This window comes from Strongylocentrotus purpuratus, unplaced genomic scaffold (genome assembly GCF_000002235.5).
Source record: "Strongylocentrotus purpuratus isolate Spur 01 unplaced genomic scaffold, Spur_5.0 spur5_scaffold_15, whole genome shotgun sequence".
NCBI lineage: Eukaryota > Metazoa > Echinodermata > Echinoidea > Camarodonta > Strongylocentrotidae > Strongylocentrotus > Strongylocentrotus purpuratus.
In genome coordinates this window covers 19,372,280-19,381,089 of record NW_022145600.1, presented here as the reverse complement: position 1 = coordinate 19,381,089, position 8,810 = coordinate 19,372,280, and the positions used below count along the sequence as shown (strand labels likewise).

At 37.5% G+C, this 8,810-nt stretch overlaps 1 long non-coding RNA gene across 1 annotated transcript; it reads right to left on the bottom strand.

The window, feature by feature from the left end:
• Nucleotides 1–4,154: 4,154 nt before the first annotated feature.
• On the bottom strand, nucleotides 4,155–6,195 carry LOC115924278. The gene is made up of 2 exons (XR_004064253.1): nucleotides 5,784–6,195; nucleotides 4,155–4,445 (listed from the first exon to the last, which is right to left on the bottom strand). It is a non-coding gene; the product is annotated as an uncharacterized LOC115924278 (long non-coding RNA).
• Nucleotides 6,196–8,810: the final 2,615 nt, after the last annotated feature.

Sequence of the window (8,810 nt, the reverse complement as noted above, 5' to 3'; positions counted from 1 at the left end):
CTATTGAACAGATTGTGTTATCAAATCTAAGATTGCAGAATTGTAAGCGCATGGTCCCTCTCCTTATCTTCTTATGATTACTTGTTGTTTATGAAATGTTTTTCTTTGCCAATTTATTTACTGTTATTCAGGTTGGCTGTATCTAATACAGACCACTTTATATTTTTGTTAAAATCGCCTTTATTTATTATTTATCAGGTGGGCTGTATAACGTACAGACCACCTTATAATTTCGTTAGAATTGCCTTTATTATTTATTTATTTATTTATTATTCTTTATTTTTCTTATTTCTAACCACTTTTTTGTGATCAAGATAACTTGGAAATGGCTGGATCAAATGCCTTAAAATTGGGCACAAATATGTATAGGCATATGTACAAAGGACAGAAATTTTTTCAACCTTGACCTTGACTGATGACGTCATCTAGGCGCCATTTTGTAAAATTTTACGAAAATCAACTCATGATCATATCTTCATAACCAAAAGGTATTTCTCATTCATATTTATCATGATCAAGGTCAATAACCGTCCGGTCGATGGCAGGTCAAATAACGCGCGCGTGCGCGTACGTCCGCGCGTCAATGCGCGCGTAAAATTTTGAAATGATCAAAATAATTTTGCATACGTTTTAGGTCATTCTAAGCATTTTATAAAAAATCGCGCACACGCGCATGCGTGCGCGTTTTCGCGCGTAAAACTATTACACAACATAGAATCGCCATTTTTTTTTCTTTCATGATATTTTTCATATTTTTCCGAGGAATTTGATACCATGTTTATCTCTTTATGATTATTAATAACAAGATGAGCGTCAATTCAAGAAAAATGTCCGTGCGCGCGAGCTCTTTTAATACATAACATACATGTGCAAAAACATGCCTAAACAAAATTCATTGTAACTCTTCAGAATGGATAGATACCCCCCAATTTCTTTCATATTTAAATAGATTATGAGTTGGAGATATGATTTCATGTCTCATTTGACCCTCAATTAACTCATGACGTCATCATAATGGCCTCCGAACTCAAAATTTCAATTTGCATATTATGACGTCAGCATATTTTTGGAAAGTTGATTGTATCTTTGTAAAAATTGATCGATTTTCTTCAAAATTTTGATATGTTCTAGCTGAGACATAATTTTTATCCTTCATTTTGACAAAGGCATCATGGCGTATTTTTGCGATTAAAGGAGGCATGTCAATTTTTCACATTTTGCGTGTATTCTCTAGGGGACATGACTTTTTCTCAAAACTTGATTCTACATTCCCGTCTTTCGCGAGCAATATCTACGTCGTTTTAGCTTCATTTACGCTGAACTTCGAGTATGTTGTAGCTGAGACAAAAAGCTTTTCCAAATGTACCCTTCATTTTGTCTCAATTTTTTGTTGGATCAGCCCACCTATACTTGTTCCAAACAAGTATTACAAATCTAGTTTATTTCTCTTAATTCTACGCACTTTTTTGTTAACAAGATAACTTGAAAATGGCTGGATCAAATGCCTTGAAATTTGGCACACATATGTATAGGCATATGAACAAAGCACAGTTTTCAACCCTGACCTTGACTGATGACGTCATCTAGGCGCCATTTTGTGAAAATTAACTCATGATCATATCTTCATAACCAAAATTCATTTCTCATTCATATTTATCATGATCAAGGTCAATATCAGTCTGGTCAATTTAAGGTCAAAAAACGTGCGCGTGCGCTTACGTCCGCGCGTCGGTGCGCGCGCAAATTTTTTTAATGCTCAAAATCGTCTCAAATTTATTTTGCATACGTTTCAGGTCATTTTAAGCATTTTATAAAAAATCGCGCACACGCATTCGCGCGTTACACCATTACACAACATAGAATCGCCATTTTTTTTCTTTCATGATATTTCTTATATTTTTTCGAACAATTTAATACCATGTTCATCTCTTTATGAACATTAATAACAACTATGAGATGAGCGTCAATTCAAGATAAATATCCGTGCGCGCGAGCTCTTTTAATACATAGCATATATGGGCAAAAACATGCCTATACAAAATCCATTATAGCTCTTTGGAATGAACCGTGACCTTCAATTTTTTTCATAGTTAGATAGAGTATGAGTCGGAAATATGACTCCATGTCTCATTTGGCCATTAAGTGTATCGTGACATCATCATAATGGCCTTGGAACTCAAAATTTCAATTTGCATATTATGACGTCAGTATATTTATGGGAAATTGATTGTATCTCTGTAAATATTGATCGATTTTCTTCCAAATTCCGATATGTTGTAACTAAGACAATTCTCTACAAGCTCAGTCATCACCATTTTTCATTTTGATCACGTCATCATAGTGACAAATACGATTAAAGGGCACATATCAGAAATTTCTTAAGTTGCGTGTTATGCCTATGGAAGGTGAATTTCGTTCACATCATTAATCTACATGACATTGTTTTTTAGCAGTATCTCGCTTTTATTTTTGCTGTATTTTGTGTCAAATTTTAGTTGACCAGCCCACCTATACTTGTTCCAAACAAGTATTATATGTCTAGTTAGATATATGTTTTGTTTTGTTTTCGTACTTGTTCCGGACCCCACGGAAGACCAGCTTTCCCATGTCGTGTAAGCTGAATGAATGTGGGCAATCCACCGTATCTCATTGTTATTATGTTTTTATACGTAAACAATTACTACATCCAGGGGCGTACGCAGGATTTTTTCAAGGGGGGGGGGGGGTTTAAAATCGGGCCCAAAATATTTTGCTCCCGAAAAATTTAAAATCGCGCCGGCCGAAAAGTCGCTCAGTGGGGGGGGGGGGGGGGGGGGGGGGGGGGGGGGGGGGTAAGCGGACACTTTTTTTTTTTGGTCTCGAAATTTGAAAATTTGACATTTTTCTTCGTTGGTCACCTTTTTTAGGTTAGCCGTGGGCATATATTTTTTTTTTTTTAATTTTTTTTTAAATACTAATTAAAAAAAAAAAAAAAAAAAAAAAATCCAAAGGGGGGGGGGGGGGGGGGTTAGGTTTTTTTTAGGGGGGTTTACACACAAAAAAAATACCAAAGGGGGGGGGGTTTGAACCCCCAAACCCCCCCCCCCCCCCTGCGTACGCCCCTGACTACATCTATACTATAAGTACTAATTTGCCCGTAATGCATAACAGCATGTTTGAACTGTAGGCCTAACTGTAAGACTATGGCGAGCGCACGGTTTTGGACAAAGTTTAGTCTCAACACTTTTATAATTGTTCCTTTTATATACTCTACATGTTAATAATTTGTTAAATTGGACTCCATGGAAGCAGGGCCGTAGCCAGAGTTTGATGTTTGGGGGGAGGGGGGGGGGGGGGGGTACATTCATGTAACTGATCGACGTCCTGGGGAGGGGTCTAAAAAGTTTAACCGATCTTGGACATTTTGGGGGCACGTGCCCCCCCCCCCCGTGGCTACGGGCCTGCATGGAAGAACAGAGCCATTAGGTTAATGGCTCTGAAATGGATATTCAACCTTTTTATCATTCTATTATTGTTTATGTCTTTGATTTTGTTACATTGTGTTATTGATTTTTATGATGATTTTCGGAAATAAAACAAAGAAACAAATTGTATAACATTCATGTTGGAAGAAAGACAAACAATTTTAACTTCTCTCTCTCTCTCTCTCTCTCACTGAGCCATTTTTTAAAAATTAATCATGTCTGCTTAACAATACCAACAGTTTTATTTCTTTTAATGGTTACGTCCTTGAACCAACAGGTCAAAGGAACTATTATCATTATCATCATCAACATAACGTAATAATATACGGGTATCAATTTAGTTTCTGAAGATGTTTGTATTTAACTGAACATACTATAGATCTCCCTGCCTCATCTGTTTCTCTCTCTCTCCCTCCCTCTCTCTGTTTTTTTTTCTCTCTCTCTCGTATCCTTTTCTATACAGGCTTGCTCCACTCTCTCTCTCTGTTAATGCCTGCTCCATGTCTATCCTCGCTCCCTCTTTCCTCTCTCTCTCTCTCTCTCTCTCTGTCTCTCTCTCTCTCTACCTCTCTGATATGTCTGCTCCCTGTCTATCTCCCCCTCTCTTTCTCTTTCTCTCTCTCCCCTCCTATTTGTCATAGATACCCCTCTCACGACATGAACAAAAGTAAATAATCCGAGAAGGAATTATTACGTCATTCCATTTAATGAGACCGTTTTCTGCACAATGTGTCAGAGAATAAAGCAGCTGATTAAAAATTTGACAATTTGCAATCGGAACATACTGTTTAGATCATTGATTTCTATTAATGTATACAATGGTTTCCTTTGCATGTTTTTCTCTACATATGAAGCACAGGTACAAGAATGAACTCTTCAATGCATTATATCAAACGATCAAATTTTCCAGTGAATTGACTAACCTGTTGTCAACACAAAACTATTTTTGTCTCGGTGCCCTACCATGGGGGCGACTAGATTCTGCAATACAAAAATAAAAGACAAAAAGTGATCGAAACAATAATAAATCAATAAATAAAATCGAATAAAAAACAAAATTTGGTTGGGAACTAAAGTTATCACGAAATATCATCGACAAGGATAACAAGTGGTAGACAGGGGTGTCTCCAAGGGGGGGGGGGGGGGGGTGCCCACTTGTCAGGATTTTGTCGGTAAAATATAGCCGACAAGTTTTTTTTCTCCCTAAGACATGTGAATTTTTTATCCGCAATCCGCTGTGACGACTTCGAGAGTGACTACAACTGCAATATTTGTATTTTCTCGAAGTTTCACTTTCCTATAATATCAGCTAAAGAAATCAGAGGTTTAAAATTTTCGGGGAAACTGAATTCAAACAAGGATTAAGAGTCAAGAACGGTGCAAAGAATCACCTTCCTTTCTCTAATATTTTGATGAAACGCCAAAGCTTCCGCGCTTTGCGCGGAGGGGGGAAACTGAATTCAGACAAGGATTAAGAGTCGAGAATAGTAACACGAATCGTCTGCTTGCTCTAATAATTTAAGGAAATGTCAAAGCTTCCGCGCTTCGCGCGAGAAATTGTAGTCAGAAAATTAGGGCTTTAGAGTCGAAAACTGTACAACGAATAATCTTCATTCTCAAATAATCTTGGAAAACGCGGGTTGGGGGGGGGGGGAACTGAATTCAGACAATTTATATTAGGGTTAAGAGTTGCGAACGGTACAGTTTATCGTCTTCTTTCTATAATAATTAAAAGTAGGAGGAGGGGAAACTGAATTCAGACAAGGATTGAGAGTCAAGAACGGTACAACGAATCGTCTGTTTTCTCAATTAATTTAAGGAAATGTCAAAGCTTAAAAAAAGAATAAGATCCGAGCTACGCGCCTACATTAAAATATATAGCTATGATGTTGACTAAGTTGACGAAATAATTCGTATATTTTGTCGTCAAGGAAAATGACCATTTGCGCATACGCAAGTATTAACTATAGTTCATAGGAAAAACAATTTAGCCACCGGCTCCGGGTTTATAGAGTTAAATTTGTAAAATTTGTTAAATTTAATTTTGTCGGTAATTGGTGGCTAGTTTTGTCGGTAATCGTTGGCCTCTACACCCCCCCCACTGAAAAAGGTCTAGCGACGCCCCTGGTGGTAGAAAGTATCTTTCTAAACGTGCAAAATTTCCTTAAATCTGGTCGGATTGTGTCGAAACATCATTGCCATGTTGGCAAATTTCAAAAAGTGACCGCACAAGCATATTTACGACTATTGGAATTTGGTCGGTTATTTTGTAATCGTATTCGTTTAGTTGGTTGACAAAATTATAAATGAATTGCTTACTGAGTTTCTGATTTTCCTCTTCATTCAACGCATTCGAATTGTCGATTTCACCTTCCTGGACTAAAATACTTGCTGCCACGGCCAAGGCAATCAGAAAGTAAAGAGCAGTCATGGTTTTGATGCCATTTTCAAAGTCTAAGGAAAATAGAATAAACATGAAATATATTTTAATCAGGTTCAAAGCTACGGTGAAATTGCAACGCAATTCAGAATATTAGCATAGAATAGTGACGTACTGAAACTTACCTTTTACCACTCATCAAGAATGAACAGAAAGCCGAAATCAAACAATATAAAGTTATAACGTAAACTGAATGAACTAATTGCGCCAGAAATAACGGGCTTCGAGACGACAGGCTGCCAGAACGCACGGGAATTGCGATTTGCTCTGATGAATGCAAGGCGGAAGGCTTTAGAAGAGGAACTTTTCGATTTGCACGTCGACAAAGTGGACTGCTATGTGTAACGTCTTTTTAAGGCACTGCCATTGCCTTAAAAGGACGTCAACGTAGCAGTCCACTATGTCGACGTGCAAATCGAAAAGTTTCCCTAATGTCTACATTTAATCAAGAACTGAAACTGTTTTGAATGCCCTGTTCAAAAACGATTTTTTTTATTTATTTATTTTATTTTTATTTATTATTATTTTTTTTTTTTTTTGGGGGGGGGGGGGGTAGTGTGAGCTTTTTTTTGGCACCCCGAAATTTGAAAATTAAAAATTAAAATTGAAGGGGGGTGGGTTTAACCCCCAAAACACCCCTCCCTCCCCCTGCGTACGCGCCTGGTTGGTATGTTTTTTGTTTACCTCCTATCTGTAACATTTTACTCGACTCATTGAAAGGGGTAGTCCACCCTGATATTTAGTTGGTTTTGATAAAAGCAGAAAGATGAGAGGAACGGGTCAGTGAAAGTTTGAGCAAAAATTAAGCACGTACGTACACAAAGCCTGAGAATTTTTTCGGGGAAGGTGAATTCGTGGGGAGTACGGATATCAGTGCGCGCGCACGCACTGTCGCGAAAGGGTGACAGATTAAAACGACCACAAGCTGGTCTAACCAAATTGGAGAGTGGGTTGCAAGATACGTTACAGTGTTGCCAATTTGTGTTTCAAACTTTCAGTGATGAAAACTGTAGGAAGGTAGATGTAAGTCAGTAATGAGTCAGTGTAATAAGTCAGTATGATTATAATAAGGATACTAAGATGATGACGTGGATCCTAATCAAATGATTGGTTGAAAGCGTACACGTGACCAGGAATTTATTTTGCCCAACGCGTAATTAGGTTTATCCAATGGTAATGACCGGTCATTATCAAAATCATGCTATAAAACATCATTTTATAATTTAAAAAAACACATAATCTTATAAAACAAAATAATACACATCATTTTGTTCGGGTATCAGTGTAATTACCCACACGCGGTACCTTCAAAACAGTCCAAACGCCCTCGGCTATTCTTACTAATGCCCTCACTGCTGTGTTTTATTTGTATATTAATGACACCTAGCGCCCTTTAGTGTTACGAACCGGGACCTCCCGATTATGAAATCACTGGGCCATCTCACCCAGAGTTGCCAAAGCAAAGCTCCTCATTAAAGATAAACTTGAGTTCTGGTAAAAAAAGAAAATTAATTCTCACAGAATCAAACAAAACTTACACTGAATGTTCAAGATTACAAATAAATGACATGTGCCAAACAATTTTGGAAGAAAATGTATACTGGCTGAGTAATGAGCATAGAAAGACAAGGAAATCAAGGTAGTACCAGCCCCGACACCATGTGTGTTGTCCCATATATAGCTTTCTGTGTACAGATCTTGTTACTTTACCAAGACTCGGTCAAATTTATTATGATTTTGATGACTCTAGAACCTTGTAGTGTACACCAATACTTACATGCTACATGATCAACTGTTTCTGATCCTTTCCACACCTTTTCTTTCACAATGCAATCGCATTACCAGTACTAAAGTTTATCTTTAATGTAAACTAAAAGCCCGCTGCACAAGAGGCAAAGACATGTCTTAAGAAATGCTGACCTATGCTCAACAACTGAATTTAAACTAACTCGCGGAAGGGCCCGCCCGCTTTGTGTGAGCGATATGAGGTGTTGAAATTTCAATGGTGTAAATGGTACCATTCATCTACCATAGGTGATTATGCAAATGAGCGTCCAAAAAATTATTATTAGTTGAATGGTATTTTACTGGTAGATGAATGGTGCCCAATGGTACGTTGCGAGCGTAATCTCAATGGTATCCGAATGGTATTTAAATGGTGTTTGTGAATGGTATCTGTATGGTATTTTCAGTGGTACTTCCGAATGGTATATACCATTGGTATACCATTGAACATTTTTTGTAAGGGTTGGTCACTACAGATGTAGCAAAATCTTATTCTTTCCCAGAAAATCAAAATATCTTTGTAATTTCACTTATTTCCACAACTGGGAATTTTCACAATTGTAAGGTTCACATGATCAGATCAACGCGAACGAAAAAGTAGATTGGTCAAATACAAGATACAGCGCAAACAATCACAGCTTTCGTAGATGAAGGCACCATCAAACGCAACGGTACTTTTTTAATAAAATCTCAGTTATCCTCGAAAAGTTGCAGAGACGAAATCCCATAGACCAGTACAGAAATGTTCACCGCGGAACCATTCCTGAAGGTATTGCTCATTTTTATTATCCTCAATGTCAATTTCAAGAGTGCACATTCGCTATACAGCGCAAGTACTGATATCCGTTGCCATCCTCTTTCATGAACTATTTTGGGTTTTATATTTCATTTCGATATTTCAAACAACTTATTTTAAAATCTCAGCCTTTAGAACAATCTGCGGTCATAACGAATGACACGTGGCATTTTTTCAACCGGAGGCGTGCAGCGCCCTAAAAGTTTTTAGATTTCAATGGATTTCCTTACTCAAATCATATTATAGATTATTCCCAAATCCAGACTCAACTATACCGAAAAACGTTTTACGTTCGAAAATATGGAACAATATCCCCCTCTCCATC